This window comes from Falco biarmicus, chromosome 5, assembly GCF_023638135.1.
Source record: "Falco biarmicus isolate bFalBia1 chromosome 5, bFalBia1.pri, whole genome shotgun sequence".
In the NCBI taxonomy this organism is placed as follows: Eukaryota; Metazoa; Chordata; class Aves; order Falconiformes; family Falconidae; genus Falco; species Falco biarmicus.
Window position 1 is genome coordinate 46,468,094 of NC_079292.1, and position 19,053 is coordinate 46,487,146.

The 19,053-nt window shown below is 39.6% G+C and overlaps 1 long non-coding RNA gene across 1 annotated transcript; it reads right to left on the reverse strand.

Moving 5' to 3' along the window:
• Nucleotides 1–12,202: 12,202 nt before the first annotated feature.
• On the reverse strand, nt 12,203–15,452 carry LOC130150815 (uncharacterized). Its single transcript, XR_008822394.1, has 2 exons — nt 15,262–15,452; nt 12,203–12,521 (listed from the first exon to the last, which is right to left on the reverse strand). It is a non-coding gene; the product is annotated as an uncharacterized LOC130150815 (long non-coding RNA).
• Between the last annotated feature and the right edge of the window lie 3,601 nt (nt 15,453–19,053).

Consider the following 19,053-nt stretch of genomic DNA (forward strand, 5'->3'; position numbering starts at 1 on the left):
AATCTAATTTTATATGTTAATATTGTTATTTAGTGTTGTCTCAGGTTCCTGGATCCAGGTTATACTGTAGTAGCTTGTTGCATTGCATTTGCCACAGTATCTTTTATACATTATGTTTTTATCTCATATGGCAGATTTGTTTCAAGGACATTATGAAAACAAGTCTGTTCATGATTATATACTGATGATTCAAGACACAATTTTGTTTTCCTCTTGGAAAATCATGTTGGCTAAATGTCTTTCTTTTTGATATCTCTGGACAGCTTCTGCATTTTACTCCCTTATGACAGTTTGTTGCAGAAACAGATTAAACTGTACTGCAAAATAATCTCTTTATACTATCCAGTTCACAGCAAGTTCTAGCAGGGACTGTGCTGAAAGGAAGATGCATTCTGTAAATAGAGGAGTCCGTAACAGTTTTTCCACCGATATTTATATAGTCAGAAACATGGGATTTATGCTCCACCCCATAGCCAAATCCTGTCCAGATCTTCAACTCACTTAACTGTACTATTACTCAGGGACACACCAGCCTGTAAGTCAGGGCAGGAACCATCCAGAAAGGCCAGGCCATTGCTTTACAGACCAATAGATATGCACGTGTACGCCTACAGTCATCCTGCCCACTTCAGTCCTGCACCACAAAGAATTTCTGAACTAAGGTGAACAGTAGCCAGGCACTTCATCACAACCAGCTCCTCAGTCTTTTGCTGTTCACTTATTCACATTGAACGCTGCTGGTTAAGACTTGCTTTTTACTCATTGTCACATTTTAAAATAGTTTTAAGGGTTTATTTCTAAGGTTTATTTATAACATATGTTCACACATGAAGCAGGAATAAAAAAGCTTTCTAGGTGTCCATTAGTTTTAAAACAAAACCCTAACCAATCTCCTGAGTCTGAGAAATCAAATTGTAAGCCTTTCAGGAAAATTGCACTATAAAATAGGCCACGCATGAAAATATAATTAAAGTGGTTAGTAGTTTTCACTACAGGAGCCCTGTTCTGCTCTCTGAAACACCAGCCATCGCTCCATTCATGTGAAATTGGATCAAATCTGCCATACAACTGCTCCAGAGTGATAGCTCTTGGGTATATGAAAACGTTTTACTCTATGTTCATCCATTAGACCTTTTCCTTCCTGCTGTTCAAGAGTCCAGCAAGTACTTTCAAAGCAGAAGGTTTTGCACCCTAGAGGACTTTCCACCAACATAAAACCATACCAAACTAGCACTCGTTCATAGACCTTTCAAAGAAAAAAAAATCACATTTATGGATATAAAATGTTTAACTAAAAGATAATTCAGTTTTCCATGACAGCAGTTACTATGCATAGTCTAAATTTCCCCCCTAAAAAGACAAAATTTGTATCAAGTCCTAAGAAAAGTTTGTTTGTATGTTTGTTTTCTAATGGAGGATGGCAGAAGGACTGGTAGTAAAAACCGTAAACTTCGAACATGCCTTACATAAAATTGATTCAATATATAAAAAATATACAAAGGTGGCAGACCCACTAAGGAATGCATCACAACTTTCCTAAGTAATGAAGTGGGATATTGGGGAAGGAAGGAGAGGAGGGTGGATTTAAAGGAAAGGTAGGTTTTCTCCAGGGATACCCTTTTTTGTTTCTAGAGCTTTTGCCCTGGAAGTCCTTTTATCACCTTACTTAAACAGTGCATATACATAGTTCAAAACAATTACTGCTTAAAGATACGGCAGGCCATGTATGAGTCCACTGAAATGCTTTCATATTATTTTCTTAAACCAAAGAAATCTGCACTCACATTTAAACGTATTCAATAGAAATATCTCCTGGTTTGTATTACCTAACCAATGAACCAGGGAACCATCTGCTGATTAATTTTCTGTATGATTTCCCCGAAGGATATATTCAGGATGCCATGGTCAGGAGCTGGTGAAACAACCCCTGGGAAGAGGTCAGAAATGATGCAATCAGAGATCAGAATGCTGTGGGACAGGCACAGAAAATAAAAAAAAAAAAACCACACAGGTAAGGAATGTGTGGCCAAGGCCACCACTAACATAATTATTTTAGCTTCTCTTATTTAAATATTCTTTAATCCTTCATCTACAATTAATAAGATTCACTATTTTAAAAAGTTCAGAGGGTTCCACATTTATTGCTGAAACATAAAAGTAAAATTCTGGCCTTTCATCATCTAAAATACATATAAAACTTAGTGAATCAAAAGTCTCTTTCAAACATCTCTGAGGGTGACATGTTAAAAAACTGCCAAAAATGAACAGTTTATTGTTGAAATCCCACCACAGAGTAGCGAAGATATAAGCCAAGATGATACTCAGTGATATACTGAGCTGGCATCAAAGACAGTGAGCATTCTGTCTATTTTGGAAAATATATTTTCATTTAAAATAAAAGGTAATCCATTAAAGGTGCAAAGATTATCTTTCTCATACCTAATAGTGTCAGACAGACTGGATGCATGGGAGGACAAAGGTAATAAGTACAGGGAAACAACCCCAAATTAATGCCAGATATTGACTCTCATAACAGCAATGACAACAACAGCAAGGTGAAAAAGGAACTGTACATATATATTTTGTGTTCTTTTAGAACAGATGAGATATTTGCACATGCAACTCTCACAAAAAGGCTATTTTCATAGCCCTGGATCGCTAAACAAAGTCCTGTTTAATATACAGAGATAAGCCTGGTGAGGTATCTAAGGAAGATGAGAGCCTGTGTGCCTTCCCATTATTAGCCTAGCACAGACCTGTGCTGGTCTCTGCCTGTGCGCTGGGAGCTGAGGCAATGCGGCCGGTCCCAGCAGAAAACGGTTGCATCCTCTGCTTTTCTTCCAGCCGGGCTGCGGGGCGAGGCGACGCACCGTGGGACAGGCCCTGCTCTGATATCCCCGGCTACCCAAGACCTCTGGCCAGGAGGCTGGTGCCACTCTGCCCAGTGAGTAGGGGGTGTGTAGGGGTGAGTAGGGGGCATGTAGGCACCACCACCCCTGCGGGGCATGGAGCCCACTTTGCTGACCAGCCTGCCTGAAAGACTGCAATACGGAAGTGGAGAGGGAAGAGCCAAAAGGGCTACAAAATGGGGTTCCTGGTCTGACCGAAGCCAGACGCTAATGAGAGGACACTACTGTGCTGCAGGCACAGGGACCAGCTCCAGAGCTACACTGCCATAGGAAAAAAGATGCTTCCCATTCATCTCTATGTAGTTGCTTTTGATCTGATTGTTTTTAAATCTCTTGTATAGCCAGGACTATCTCTTCCACATTAGAATGTCTTGTTGGGTAGTGTTTATGGAGGGAATACATGCAAAAAAAATCCATCTCAAACAACTTAACAACAGCAATAGGATATTGTTGTTGTTAATAACAACAATAATCTTTATGTTAATTTTTTATATATATATATAAATATATAAATATATAAAAATAAGTATAAAAATAAAAGAGAACCTTCCCTGATTCTGTTTCAGAATACTGACTGCAAAAGAACTTGTACATCTGAAGGTTTGTCCTCCCCCCCCTCCCACCCACCCCCAACCCCCCCCCCCCCCCCAAAGGATATTTCTTCTAAACTTGTTGCTGTCAGAATGACCTACAGAGTGAGCAGTGGTGCTGCCTTGAGACATTTTGGATGTGGCATTGTTTAAACATAAGAGGAGACATCATTACTCTTCATAATTTCTATTTTTCTTATTGTATATAGAGAGATAGATGTAGGCACCCAGGAAAATAAATTCATCTACTCTGGATACTGATCAGTCAAGCATCTCCCTCCAACAGTGTGTTTGAAATTGAACCAGGAAGTTTCTGCATTTTAGAGAGGTTTTCACCTGTAGCTTTGAAAGCAGATGACACTCTACATGGATCCAAACAAAAAAACCTCTTTGGTGCCTCTCTCTGCACCTTAGCTTCCACCTCAGCCTCCCGATGTGCAGCATCAGAATGAGGTAGGGTTAGGGAACAGGGAGGGAGGCTCAGTCCTGCTTACACCAACTTGCACAGAGAGGGAGCCTGGCAGGGGTGTGTCCCCTGGGACCATTAAACAAGCTAAGGGGACTTAAATGGTGATATTGCAGCAATGGAAGAAAGCTGGCACCAGCAAGCCGTTGTTTTTCAGTGGATTCCTGAATGACCATATCTCTTCCACTATTGCAGTATTTCTACCACTGCAATATAGAAGTATATGCTGTGTATCTCTTTTTAATGATGTACATTTATATGCAAGGACAAAGAGCAAAACACAGTGTATATGCATATTGTATGTTGGATATACATGCCAAAGACTCTCAACAGTGAGTTGTTTCTGGTTGTTCAGTTTAATGCATTTAAATAGACCTGATATGAACAGTTAGCTTTCTGAGATGTCCTAATTTGATCTCCCCTCTTGAGCGATCAGAGCTAGACTGGGTTTCACAAACAAGCGGTTTGAAGGAACACTCCTATTTCAGATAAAGTATGATAAAACACATTATTCATATTTCTAAGATTGCAGATGCCATATTACTCCAACACAAAAATGTCTGAAATCCAAATTTCAAATGGCAAAACCCATCTTGTTTGTCAGTCTGCCTTTAGTCCTATCAGAGATTAGGTTGCAATCATGCCCAAAAGAAACAGGTGAAAACTACTCTGTGATCAAATTGCACAGATACCTTGAACTAAACTGCTCACTGTCCCATTTAAAACACTCAGGTTGCTGCAAGGCAGTATAAACACACTGAACAAAGGTTGCATACCTTAAAAAAATGAATTTATTACACAATAAACATAATTCAGATCAACAAAGAGAATGGCAACTTCCAGAAGTAAAGCCTGTCAGTCCTCCCCACTCTATACATACAGATGTGCATCCCAGGGAAAATAACAGTTCATAGCTTCCATTAAAATATATATTTAATAACTCTACATGGCTGTAATGACACTCTGAGATTTTTCAAACAAAAAAATATTTCCAAATGCATTTCAAGGAGTAAAGGCTACTAGCTAATTCCCTGCCAAAACAAATTACCATGCCACTTCTCCATGCGTGTTCAAAAGCAAAATGGAGATGAATATGAAACACCAAGTCTAAGATCTATTTTTCAAAGTGTTAAAGCCAACACATGAAAGTGAAATATTTCTTAGTCTCCCTAACTATAGATCCACGGCATTAATGCAAGACAACGACTAAAAGCTATACCAAAGCATTTAAAGGCTAAAAAACAAGCAATCTGTTTTTTTTCAAGGAGAGCATAATAAATTAGCTGTAGAAGAAACAAAAGTGTTCAGAATTCTAAAGAAACTAAAAAAAAACCCTGTCTGTTAGACACTGAGGAATACCTAAGTGTGAAATTTCAAACCCCAAAATATCTAATTTACTTCTTTTTTAAAAATGCCTGTTCCTCTTAGGAATATGAAATAAGGCACATGCACAATAACCTGAAAAATCTCAAGAAGATGCAGAGACAGATGGAAATGTAAACAAGTTTGAAGGATCTCTGCCAAAAGTCTGCTCTAATCCACTGTCCAATCATTAAAGAATAAACAGCACACCAACCCCTTTGTTTTGAATGAATTACAACCTGGAATTACTTGGCAAATACACAATGCAGAATGTCATGGAAATAAAGAAATAGAATCTAGCATAGATGGACATATTTGCAAGTCATCTCCTTCTGCGTAAGATCACAAAAAGGTAAAAAATATGTCTTTAGGACTCGGCTAAGAGTATAGAAGACAAACTTTTCACTTTTTCCTCCATGGCCCTGGCAGCGGCAGGTTGGAGGCACTGCAAGTGGCAGGATCCATGAGAAATTGGACTGTCTTACAAAAGATGCCTTGGAGCTGCCCTAGGGACCTGACTTTGTCCAACAGGCAGTGAGCCTCTGAGGACACTAACAAATCCTGGGGCAGCTAGTCTTCTGGGCAGCCAGCACTCCAAAAGAGATCCAAGGAGCAGCTTGCTGCAGCTGTGGGTGCAGGAGACATGAGGTTGCCATCCTCATAGTTGAATCTTAAATGTAGCATCTTTATAAGGTATGTAATAAAGAGACTAACTCTTCCTCAGATCTAGCCCCCTGGTAGTTTAGTTGGCCAATTTCCCTCCTGTGATTTACATCTTTCTCACAGTAAAATACCTCTTGTTTAGGAAGAGAAAACATCCTTAGCAATTTCCTATTCAGTTCACTCTCTTGTGACAGCATGCTTCCTAAATCAAGGGTTATCACTGGAGCAGGTGCCCAGCACGGAGATCATACTTCATAAAAAGAAGCTATAGATGTCTACAGTGCAGAGAACTGGACTTGCAATGAGGCCATCAGTATTCAGTATCCCTCTAACTAGTTTTGTGCTCCCAGCAGTCCCCTCCATTTGGTGGCATCAGCAACACCTACCAGGAACTGGCTGGCTGGACAGGAAAATGTACACATCGCTTTTAATTACAGGATTCATTAGCTAATAAAATTAAGTTTGATCAGCAAAGAAATTCTATGCCCTATTTCTCTCATAGATTAAACTGACTAGATTCGCAAAGGTAAAAGAATTTCACTTTTGAATTCCCAGTATCTGCAACAATATCCCAGACACTACTCATACACATATTGTACCAACTATGAAAGAATGATTTTTTGCTGACAATAGGCATAGAAAAGTACAAGATGTCCCTCTTATCGACACCAGCATATAGATTGGAAGTAATTCTATTAGGGTCAACATGAACATGTCAGACACTGCAAATCCATATCTCCCAGGGAGAGAAGAAAGCAGAGCTGGAGGTAGGAACCCCATAGGAGAGTAGTAGCTAATTGTATTAGGAAAATATGGTATGGTAGGGTATAAAGCTTTGATTATATTAATGTATACATACACATAGACAATATGTATCTGAGCAAGAAAATAGACTCTCTTATTCATCTTTTGGTGAGGTCTGTTAAGGACCTATTAGTACAGACCTGTTTTCTTTGTCTAGATTCATCCCCAGCTGTTGTTCCCTTTTCCAGGGAACTTCACCTCCAAATTAAGTAAATATTAGGATCCTTTTTCTGTAATTAGTTATGCTTGCATATGTTTTCTTTGTTTGACAGAAGGTGTGGCTAAGCCCAGCTGAAATGGCTCCTTCCCACTGTACCTCTTCTATCCCTTTGTGTCAAGTAGGTAACTTTCTGTGAAAAGCTGCTGCCTGTGCTCTCTGAGGCAATGGCAATCATGTCTTTATTTACCAAATACATATATAATCCTGTCCTTAATTCATCAGCAGGGAATATCCAAATACAAAGGGGTGTCTGGAGGAGATGGGTGTGGAAGAGGGTGATTAGGGAGAAAGTGAGCAAGATTCTCCAGAGACCCTATCTTAATTACCAAGGTCTGTTCATTTTCCATGCAGGAAATAGGCTAAGACATCTAAAATGCCCTTCTCTTCAAACACATATCCCAAAAGCAGCTGCTGGAGTGGCTGATACAAAGACGTGGCATTCGGATGCCTTGCACAGCCCAACCATGGTGCAAGGCAAGGCAGATGAGATGTACGGTTCTGCTCCATCTCCTGACACCTTTCTTGTCAACCTTCTTCCCATGTCCTCTTTCGTCCCTCTTGGAAAGCTTTGCCCCTTCTGTTGCTATTTCTGTAAAAAACAAAACATCTACAGAGTTCGAGGGTTGTTTTGCGTGACATTTTTGCGCATCATAAGTGGGAAATGTGTTAAATTATCTGTTAACTTCAGTAATTGAAACACGCCGGCTGGGTCCCGTGAGTTGTGGAGTCCCCTCACTGGGACTAACAACAGCCTCTGAGCTGGAAGCAGAAGCTGGGAAGAGCTGGGAAGAGCAGGCAAGGAAGGCGAGGGGCAGCAGAGAGAAAGGCTTGGTGGGGAATTCAGAGAAGCTGGTGCAGGTCCCGTCATGCCTGGCATGGTACAAAGTACCATGCAGAGCCAAGGGCAGCTGCCCCCCTCCCCAGCTGCAAACGAAGACATGATACCCACTAGTTTTGCTGCAGAATAGGGAAGAATGAACTTCTAACAGTTTGGAGGTCATTTCACTACGTGGTCCAGGTGATTAGCTGAGCCCCTTGGGCTAGCAAGACCAACCTTAAATCTCATGTAAACAAGCTTAACTGTGACATGGTAAGTGTTTCTGCTCCCCCTTCCCAGGCGGTGTAGAATGGTTTGAAAAGACAATGACGCTTTGAAAAATTCATAGAACTGAACTTTTCAAACCTGGGAAAGACTTTACTTCATTTTCACTTGCAGATGAGAGCTTGTAACATTTCTTATTTCATCAGTCATGTTGGGCATCCACACACAGATAAGTGCAGTATTCGCTAAGCCTTACAGGCACTCATTTGGGGTGGCAATATTACAGCACTTGGTATACATGTCCATGTATTAAGGAAAATTGATCTGCAGCATTTTTCTCTGTATGTTCAGCTGATCCAATCTAGTGTCTATCACCCCCTCTCTCAGTCCCAGACAGCCAGTGTCATTTGCAGTAATAAAAATACTAAGATAAGAAGAGCCTCTTATTTGTTATCCAGGAAACAATCCTGATTTCTTAATTCTTAAGGCTTTCATTCTGCTTGAATTAGTTGTTGACAGTGACCATGCTTTCACATATATTTTTCTGAGTAAAATTTGTGAACAAGGAATCTCTCACACGCTTATGTTTTTACCCAAATCTCTGATACATGGGCTTGTTTGCCCAGCTACACATACTTTACCCAAATGCTCAACACCTCTTTATTCCATGTTCTGCTGAACTCCCCCCAGGTTTCTCTTAGAGCCACTGAATTTCACTGCTGAATACAACCTGTGAACGTTAGCATCTTACCTTGTTGTCTGGCTGTCAGCCCTGTGCATGCAGATGTTTCCACTGTTCTTTAAACCTTCCCAAATCGTGTGACCCTGCCATTGAAATCTGCTGGAGTCCGCAGTGGCACCGGGTTTATGTATGTGGGGAATTACTTCCACAGCCTAGAGGGGCTAAGCAAAATAGCCCTGTTTCTTAAGGGGTCACAGATTTCAGGCACCAGTGTGCTAAAATGGGAGATGCTCCCTCATTCACTTTACAAACCTCGCCAGCAAAGTCTTATGAGACAGTAGTTTCCCAGCTTTTAATTGACACATTCCTGGGACTGGTGAGGAATAGTCGCAGCGCTCCCATGCACCGCGGCAGCACGTGATGGGGAGTCCAGTGGTTCCTTCAGTGCAGCTGGGTGCAGCATTGCACACAGCTTAGGTAGCCCTGAAACATATTAGGTTAAGTGTGTCTTGTGCAGCATGTATCATCACCACAGGGAACTTACCCACCCCTTCCCAAACCACATCCGCAGGAACAGGCTGGGAACGAGCCCCAGCTGGACAGTCTCCACTGGCTATCCCAAGGACAGCTCTTGCTCCCCCTCGCACTGTGGTGACAGGGACAAGATTTGACCAAGACAAATCCCCCACTCTGCAGAAGCCGTGCAGTTAAGCCTAAAAATCCTGGGTGTGGAGAGAAACTCTTATCCTGCAAAACCAAAGAGCTTCTCTGATGGGTGAATTTGATTCTTAAGTTAAGACCAGAAGCGCATTCCCCTGTCGGGGAGGTGACTTGGTGAATCCCATTAACTGCTCATCTCTCCCAGCTATCTGCAGGTACTATCAATACACCTTCCACAGCCTCTCCTGGGATAGATGAGACACTTGGCAATTAATCTGCAGGATCTCAAGCAGAAAATTATCTCTCTCTAGAACGAGCAAACCCTGACTGGTGTCCATTTTAAGACAGTACAGAAATGGCTGCTATTCCCATGAAGTCCTGAGCGTGCAGCCCCCTCTCCCGCTCACCCACTTTTACTCCTTCTGGGATTTATAAAGGTGAGAAAGGACAGTGCTGTTGTGCAGAAAAGTCACAGCCTGAGTGTGGCCAGAACTGCACCCAAATCTGAGCAGCAGCTTTCACGGAGCCACCTGACTGTTACTGCCTGCATCTGTGTGAAAATGCTGGATCCAGCCGGCTCTCTGGAGCAGGGGATGCAGAAAATGTTTTCTTCTTAATTTTCCCCATGGAAAACATTACCTTTTACACATAAGAATCAGGAGCTGCATGTGTGCAGATGAGAGACAGAATTTCTATTTTCTATATGCAGAGAAAGCATTGAAGTGAATATGTTTTATTGAATATTTTGATTATGGGTCTGGAAAATAGGATCTATTCCAAGTGACATCTGCCATTTAAAACTTTAGCAACGTGATAACTAAATAAAAGTCAGTTAACTTTTAATTTATTTTTATCAATTTATTTTCCAGAACCACTAAACTGTACTCCAGATTAGATAGTGCCCTCCTCAGAATTTAAAGTATATCATGTTAAGTTCTTTATAGATACTTGGAATTTCCTTGCAAAATTGAAATCTGTTGCAATGAATACTTATGTTCAATACAAGTAACTATGCCTCTTACCATGCAAGTCAAGAAGAAAAATGAATTTTAACTGCAATGAACGTTTTTCTTGGAACAGCCTCACAGGAATATAAAAAAATGGTAACAAAATGGTGATATAAAAATGAAATTCTTGTATACAAAATTAAATGTTAAATGCTCTACTTTCTGGTTAATATTTATCTAAAATAAAAATTCTAGCTTTCTGTGAATACTGCAATCTGCTTTCAGTTACTATGAATCTGGTAACACCTATTCTAAAAAAAATTTTCTTTGACTGTGGGGTGGGAACTTTGTAATTTGATTAGGTATGTGAATAATAAAGAAGAGCCAGAGCAGTGCAAATCTGGTGCTACTGATTCATTTTCCCCACTTCCAGGTGAGGTAGTTCACAGCACCCTAAGCAGCTTCAAACTTAGATTCTTAATGAAATCATGAACATTTCTTTAAAGTTCCCACAAAAGTGGCTAATTCATAATCAGGGCATGAGCAAAAAATGTCTTTTGTCTCACTTAACATTAAAGTAACATTAATTACTCAACATTAATTAATGTTAATTATTTTACCAAAGGAGCTTTATTCTCCCAAGTTCCCACTCAATTAAAGCCTCACTCATACTTTGAACAGGCCCTAAAAATAAACCAAAACAAATTCCAGAACGCCTGTAAGTGCTCTCCTGTCTGGGAATGTCCTGGCAAAATCTGTCTGTGTACCCATTTGAGGTACTGCTATTTCCTCCAACAGCAAGCATCCCGAGTACCTCTCTGTATCAAATGTATTTACTGCCCCACCTCTCTGTGCCATTACCCTATGAGTCAGAGAAACAAAGCACAATGTTTGTCTGCCCTAATTTGAGTAGCTAAAGTTAGATGTCACCCCAGGCTCACCTACTGAATAACCCTCTGGAAACATCCCTGTGCCTACCTCTCCTACCAGGGCAGCGCGAAGTCATTGGCTTAAACTTAGACATCTTAATATTAGATCAGAGTCAGATGAAATGTAGCCCAGACTAAGTGATTTACCTAAAGTGCAATACTGGGAAAAAGATTGTATCTTTTAAACCCAATTAGCTACTAGACTATTATTTCTCTTCCCCAGTTAAAATGTAGCAACAGCCTTTGCTTCAAGTAATACTTAGACAATTTACATTTTTTAATGCCATAGCATTGCTGTCTGATTAACTAGATAATGATTTCCTCATATGGAAAAGTTAGAGAGCAGTTTGCAGAAAAAACACCTGATTTATATAGTATTTGGGAGATGTAGCTTTTTTTTTTTTGTATGCTATCATCACTTAAAATGTTTCTAATACAGAATTCATGGTATCTTTCAAAATCAGATAAGATTTTATTATCATTATATATAGATATGTGTTCATAATTCTGTTATTGCCATACAACTATTTGGGGTGAATCTCAGGAGATGTCAGTGTCACCCATTTTTATATACAAGATTTGGTTGACCACTAGGGAAAAAAGCCATTAATCCTTTCTAAGCTCTTTATAAACAGAGCTTCCTTGCAAGGTCTTAACTTAAAAAGCTCTAAGGATTTAAAGAGGCATCACATCAAAAATATCCTCTAGCTACTTGAAAATTGAGAATGCCTGATGTCCCCGGTCCAAAAGATGCACCTTCCCAAGCATGGCACAACTAAAACCAACCAGAAGCCATGTGTTTGTAAACAGAATTTACAACAGATACCAAAAAGGCTGTATTTAACATGTATTTAACAATATTTAACATATCAAAGAAGTCATGTACTTCTTATGTTAAAAACAAGGAACAAACACTCAGAAAAAAGACTCCTTAACCAGACACAGTTTATTGTGCATGCACTTGATGTTAGGGAGATTTGTAAGTAACAAAAATCCTTTGGATAATGCCCCACCTCTTCCATGAACTCCGTATTTGTTCACTTCTCAGCCTGGGTACAGTAACCCTTGTCCACTTTCTGGTCTGCAGGTCAGTGTGGTAGTTGTTGGCCACTCACCAGCAACTTTTTAATAGTTGTGGAAAAGATGGCTCTGTACATACTGGCTTTAGGAGGCTTCATATATATGATACAGCTACAACTCTAAGAGATAACCCCTTTCCATCATTATTTTCATCTCCCACTTTGCAACTGTAAAACAAACCAAAACATCAGCTCCATTAAAATAAAATAAAAGTTACTCAAGTCTGGCAAATTGCTGCTCTTGTAGGTTTACACCTTCAGAACACAGGTGCTAAAATTTTTTTCAAAACTGTAACAAGAGACTGAAATTGCTTCTGCTTTATCATCCATAGGGTGGATCTAAACTGGGGGTTTCATGTCAGGAAGATCCTTGATTGATTTTAGAATAGAATCTTCAATGTTTTATACAGGTTTTTTTCATACACCAGTTGAAGTAAAAAGTCAGCTCTGATTGCACAATTGCCTGCTAAGAAGAAAAAGAACACAGGGAGGTTTTTTCAGACATTTATTTCTAGTCCTTACGAGTCTCCTGGTACGTCATTATCAAATGGGAGAAACATGAACTGGAGATATTAATGGCTTTGTTCTCATTTTCTTGTCTTAAAAAAACCGATAAGACAAAATGAACTGAATTCAAACTTGGTGCAAGCCTCACAAATTTACATCCAAACTGACGGTAAAAATACATAAAATGAAAAGCTTCTACTTTGATGACCTACGCTGTTCATCTTGGATAGAACTGTCTTTTATATCCTCCTGGACATAATTTTTTGTAAATTCCTGTGTTAGGCTGTTTGTTAAACTTTTTCATCAAAAACTGCTAAGCTAAGAAAACATAACATTTTATTTGATATGTGAATGAAAACACACTGTAAACAAGATGCAAACTTTAAAATTCTTCCTTGGAGAGTTTCCAAATCCAACAATGAAGCACTGAGTCATTTATTTCCTTAGTTAAAAAATGCATTTAGACTATAACACTTTTAATTTCCGGCAACAAATGGCCTCCTAAAATAATTTTGTTTTAAATGGTCGTATTGTCAACCATAATGGGCCATACTATGTCCGATAAAGTCTCCACTGAGATACGATTTCTGAGATGCAGAGATCATAGCTTCTTTAAATATAGTGGAAACCCCAGTTCAGAGTTTGGCTCTTGCAAACGGCACTTTTTTCTGCTGACTTGCTAGGGTGGTTCTCTTCCCAGAAAATCTTGCATAGATTTTCCCCGAGGAAAACACCAAGAAAAGTATTTCTGATTGTCCCAAAACAAGAGAGGGAACATACTACGTATGGTCTTAAATCAACCTGACAAAACTTGCCTTCTTTTCATTTCTAAATAACACATCATAGTAGTTTTTTAACAATAATACTATTGCATAGCATAAACAGGAAATCAAACTTGTTAATATATACATATAGATACCATTTCACTATACACTATGTATTTATATTCCTTGTCAGTATATATTATAGCTCTCATAGGCATACCTTCCAGCCACACATTCAACACCACGTTTAATACCTGTCATTTTGTTTTATTCCCTCTCTTCTCTTCTCTCCGGGGGGAAATCAGGGAGTGCAGTGGAGTGCCCAGTTTTGTCAGGGCCTTAGGTTTGGTTGTGGTTTTAAACATACATGTTACTCCGTGCTTGCGTCAGGGGCCGAGAGGTCCAAGAGGTGTTCCTTGCCCCAGAGCAGGGGGTGAGGATGTGGTCAGTGCTCCTGCAGAACAGCATTCCCTCCCCATTTCCCAGCCTGGCACCCCAGAAACTGCGCAGAGGAACTTTGTAAGTGAAATCTATGAACTCATGTGTAAAAAAGCTGCTTTGAAATGCAAACCCACAGCATCAACATTCAAGGAGGTTTTCTATTATAAAGCAGCAGTTGAGATGTCATGACTGAATGTGCTAACACACTTGAAACTGAAATAGTTTCACAAAGTTTTTTTCCCTGTAATGGTCAGAAAAGGTATTTCGGCAGCAAGATGGGGGAAGCTGGCTCCCTCACTCTACCAGTTCCTCCCCAGAACAAGTAGACAATGTGGAAAGTGAGTATAAAATAGGCAGCTCCAAGTAAAATGACCTCTGCCACCATCATGACAAGTTAATTTTTGCAAGCTGACATCTCTGATTGTTTTGCTGGGAACCAACACTTCCTATGTTTGGAAATTAACTTTCAGATTTCCAGTGAGGGCAAGGACAGATTTTACTCTTGTTACCCATAGGTTGCAAGGACAGACCTTGTAAAAAGAACTAAAACTCTGGAGCTCATTTTAAAAGTATATCTGATATAAAACTAGCCATTGGAATACATCCAATTTATAATCATAAGACTGGAAAACTTTAAATTAGGTCAAATTTCAGCTCCAAATTAAAATGAAAGCATTCAAGGGCTTAATGCATACCAGCAAGACACGCAATGTTGCATTTGCTTTCGCACTGGCTACTTGAAGGCTAAATTGATATTAAAAGCAAGAATGTTCAATAAGTGGATTTATTTTTAATCAAGAGTTGGTGTTTTCTTTGCTCATCACTTTGTGCTAGAGGGCCATGAAACTATCTCAGTAAAATTGTCAGTGCTTGCAGTCTCTGTAGCCTACTCCCCAGTGAAGCTGAGCTACTTATTTAGCTGTAAAAATGTTTCACTAGTTGGAGGTTCTAAAATTACACACGAAAGAAGAAAAAGGCTTGATAAATCTCTCCTGAATATAATGGCAAACCTCAAGCAAGTTGCCTTTAAAAAATGTATTTACCAAAGATAGTTCAGCTTAGATAAAATATTTGCTTTTCCACAATTTAACAGCAAGTTTAACTGCTAAAAAGAAAATCTGGTGAGTTGCCACAAGCCACATAACGAAATGGTGGCTTTTTTTACAATAGATGCTAAGAACTCTGCTGATACCCACATTTTCAGCCTTCCCCAGTAGACCGTCCTGACACCCTACTGGGGATTGGTCCTTTTCTTCTTCCGACCTAGAGAGTAGCAGTGGTGTGAGGAGAGAAGTGATGTGCCTTGCTCTCTGTATTGGACACATCTCTGAAATGAACCGGTGAAAAATGAAATGAAATAAAATGAGATAAGATAAAACAAACACACAAACAAACAAACAAACAAACAAACAAGTTAGGAAAAGAGACCTAGTTAATGGCTAAATAATTTCTATTTGGGTTATGCATGAAATATTCGGCCTTTGGAGCAAAACAAAGGCTTCCCTAAGCTTAAAGAGCAAGCAGCTTACATATTTGTTGTTTCTTTTAAAATTCCTGTTTTATGACAGTAAGACTAGTGAGCTCTCTACTGTGAACCCACCTCTCAAAGCCATTTCATCAAAGTAGCAAGGTTACCTACTGGAAATCTAGCATCAAAGATACAGTGCTTTCATATAGGGCAGGGGCAAAAAGTACAGGGAACACATTGTTTCCAACTTAACTGCAGATAGGAAGGAGGAAGTTCAGGGATTATTTTTACAGTTGTTTTTCTTTTGTATGTGTGTGAAGGCAGTTACACCAGGAAATTAAAAAAAAAAAGTGAAAACCAAACCTAAAAAACCCAAACCACAACCTCCCTCACCCCTAAAAGATCCCCTGCTAAGTTATCCCTACACCTGTTCAAATATATCTCTGTCTTTCCCCTTCACCCACTTTAAGAGCTGGAATGGGCTGCAAATATTAGACAGTTTTTTGGATAGTACAACAGAGAATTGCTTGAGGTAATTAATGCAAACTTATTTTCCACTCTGCCCAAGGATACAAAAAACAAATGTAACTAACAGATGGGCAAAACAATAAATATTCTATTTTATTTTGACTTTCAATCACTTTCTCCATGTTGTATTAAAAAGAGCTTATATAAACAGTCCCTTATTAATATGAGCATACTAAATACAATCTATTGCTTAAAACTGTAATAGGCAAAAATAACTTACTTGAGATGGAGCTATTAAATTATTGAAGTTAAGGTAGCAGATATAAAACTTACTCAGAAGTTTGGGCTTTTGTTTTGTTGATTTTTACATCACAGACTATCTTGGTTAGGAATGTGATTTAAAAAAAAAAAAAAAAAGAAGAAAAAAAAAAACCCAAAGAGGAAGCAACTATTAACAAAGGGAGATGGGCAACTACTCAGCTGGGACTGAGGTCTCTCTGCCCATACACGTCTGCAGCCACTTTCCTCCTGCTGCCTTCAGGATGTCGTTCCTCTCCCATCAGCGATGGTCATCTCCACACTGTAGGGAAGGCACCCACCAGGGCAAGGTGTCACCCCCAAAGCTGTCCTGCCCAGAGGTTGGGGATAGGACTCAGGCTCCTGCCTGGTTTGGGGACGCAGCCCCCTGGGGCAGGACAGCCACCACAGAGGCTGCTCTGGGCTGGGACTGGGTATGGTCCCTCCTTGTCCTGCAGAAACATCCAAATTCAAACACTTCTACTTTTCTCTGGGGTAATGATGTTTTGGGGGATTTTTGCTTGACCATCAGACCAGTGTTTCAGATGTGTGCTGGGTTTCTGTGCTGAGGCAAGGCACTGCAGTGGCTGAAACACCCCAGCCCACCATGTCTCTGCCCCCATCACCTCGCTCTGAGGATCTGCATCTCTCTCTCTGTAAAAGACAGTGCAATACCTGTTCATCATTTCTTACCTTCAGGGATTATTTTTTTCCTCTGGTTTTCTTTTTGAGTGGTAGTTTATTCAACACGGTGCTTGTGAGTCTTTGATGGTGTGAGGTAGAAAATCATCACACAAAGCGTGTGACTCCCGGCAATCTGAACTCTGCTTTTAACACAAAGCAACATTAGCTTTATCAAAAGACATATTGTTTCTACCTGCAGTTTAGAAACTTTTTGTTTTCCTTTTTCCAAGCCATTCCTTATGTTTCTTTCACCAACTGCCTTTCAAGAGGAAAGAATATAGTTTTCTCCCTTCAGATGCAGACTCCCCAGACAACCCCCACTTACCCTAGAAATCCCTGTTTAGGGTCAAATTTCTTTCTTGGATACTTGATTAAGGACTTTCAGAAAACTCAGTGGGAGTTGCTTTCAGGCCTTTAAAGTCTGGCCGTGCTGCAGGTAAGGAAATACAAAATTCCAACAGAAGAATCCGCCTTTTCAGGAGAAATCCTTTCAAACACTGAAGTTAACTAGGTGCTTATTTTTCCATTCACATTCAAATGTGGCAGTACACTTAATTATAGAAATGTAACTCTTCTTTTAAACAAATAAACAAATAAGGAAATAAACATGGTCTTGAGCCTTGAGTTTAAAAAACCAATCTTTCAACATGAGCTGCAGGAGGAAACAAAATATGGGAGGAATTTTCTGTGTGGAAAATACTGCACGCTTTCACCAGGATGAAATGTATACACAGATCTGTGGTCATCAATTTGGGAAAATTATACACTTGAAATAAATACCAGCATAGTCAAATATATTGTTGAAATGCATGTGTTTCTTTTCTTTTATAAACATATTTGCCCCACTACCCAAGTAAAACTTTCACAGACATTTAATGACAAATAACTAAAAGCTCTGAAAAATTAGTGTGCATTTAGATCTAAAATGGCCAGGATAATGAACAATTCTGCTACATTATCATCTCGGGCCACTCAGAATATCTTACACATAAAATAAACATGCAGAAATAAAGTGAGGGAAGAACAGATTTTAAAGTGGATTTTGATATAAATCTGGCTATATGTCCATGAAGAAAATATCATTCTGACATGTAAATTGTTCACTTAAAGATAAGACCATTGTCATAAATGAAACAACTGTCCAATAAAGATTCAATGTTTTAAAGGACTGTAGTCACAAAAGAAAAATTAATTTTAAAGCACATATATTCTATATGTTTTGAAATCCTCGGTGAAGTAAAACAATTTAAATAGTTATTTTCATTAGTTTCATGCTGACGTGCATTGCTAAATTAGCAAGGCAGCATATAACTCCTTCAAAAATAATGGTCAGGCAGTCTTTAAGGTCAGCATTTCAAGTTGCTTTACTACATATATTTTAAACATTTTTATCAAGACTGCTACTGCAGAGCTAGTGCAGAGCTTTGGAGGGATGACCTAAATCCTCTTCTGTCTTCTGCATTGTTAGCAAAGGTGCTGGCAAGCATTCCCAGAGCACACTATTTGCTCTGCATAAAATTTTAAGCAGCAGAAAAAGGTCCAGATCCATTTTAAGATGTTAGGTCTTAAGATGCTTGGTGTTCAGTCTTCTAAACTGAACATGTGTGGTATAAAAGACAGTGAGGAGTACATTGCATAAGAATTTTAGGAGTGTATAGTAAAAGACTATTTTTAAGTATAGGACAAGTGTAAGGTCCTGCACCTGGCTCAGGGGAACTCCAAGTATCAATCAGTACAGGCTGGGAAGAGAATGGATGGAGAGCAGCCCTGAGAAGGACTTGTGGGTGTTGATGGATGAGAAGCTCAACATGGCCTGGCAATGTGCCCTTGCAGCCCAGAAAGCCAACCATATCCTGGGGTGCACCTAAAGAAGCACGACCAGCAGGTCAAAGGAGGTGATGCTCCCCTTCTACTCTGCTCTCATGAGATCCCATCTGGAGTACTCATCTCTGTGTCCCTCAGCATAAGAAGGACTTGGACCTTTTGGAACAAGTCCAGAGGAGGGCCACAAAGATGCTCAGAGGGCTGGAGCACTCTTCTGTGAAGACAGGCTGAGAGAGTTGGGGCTGTT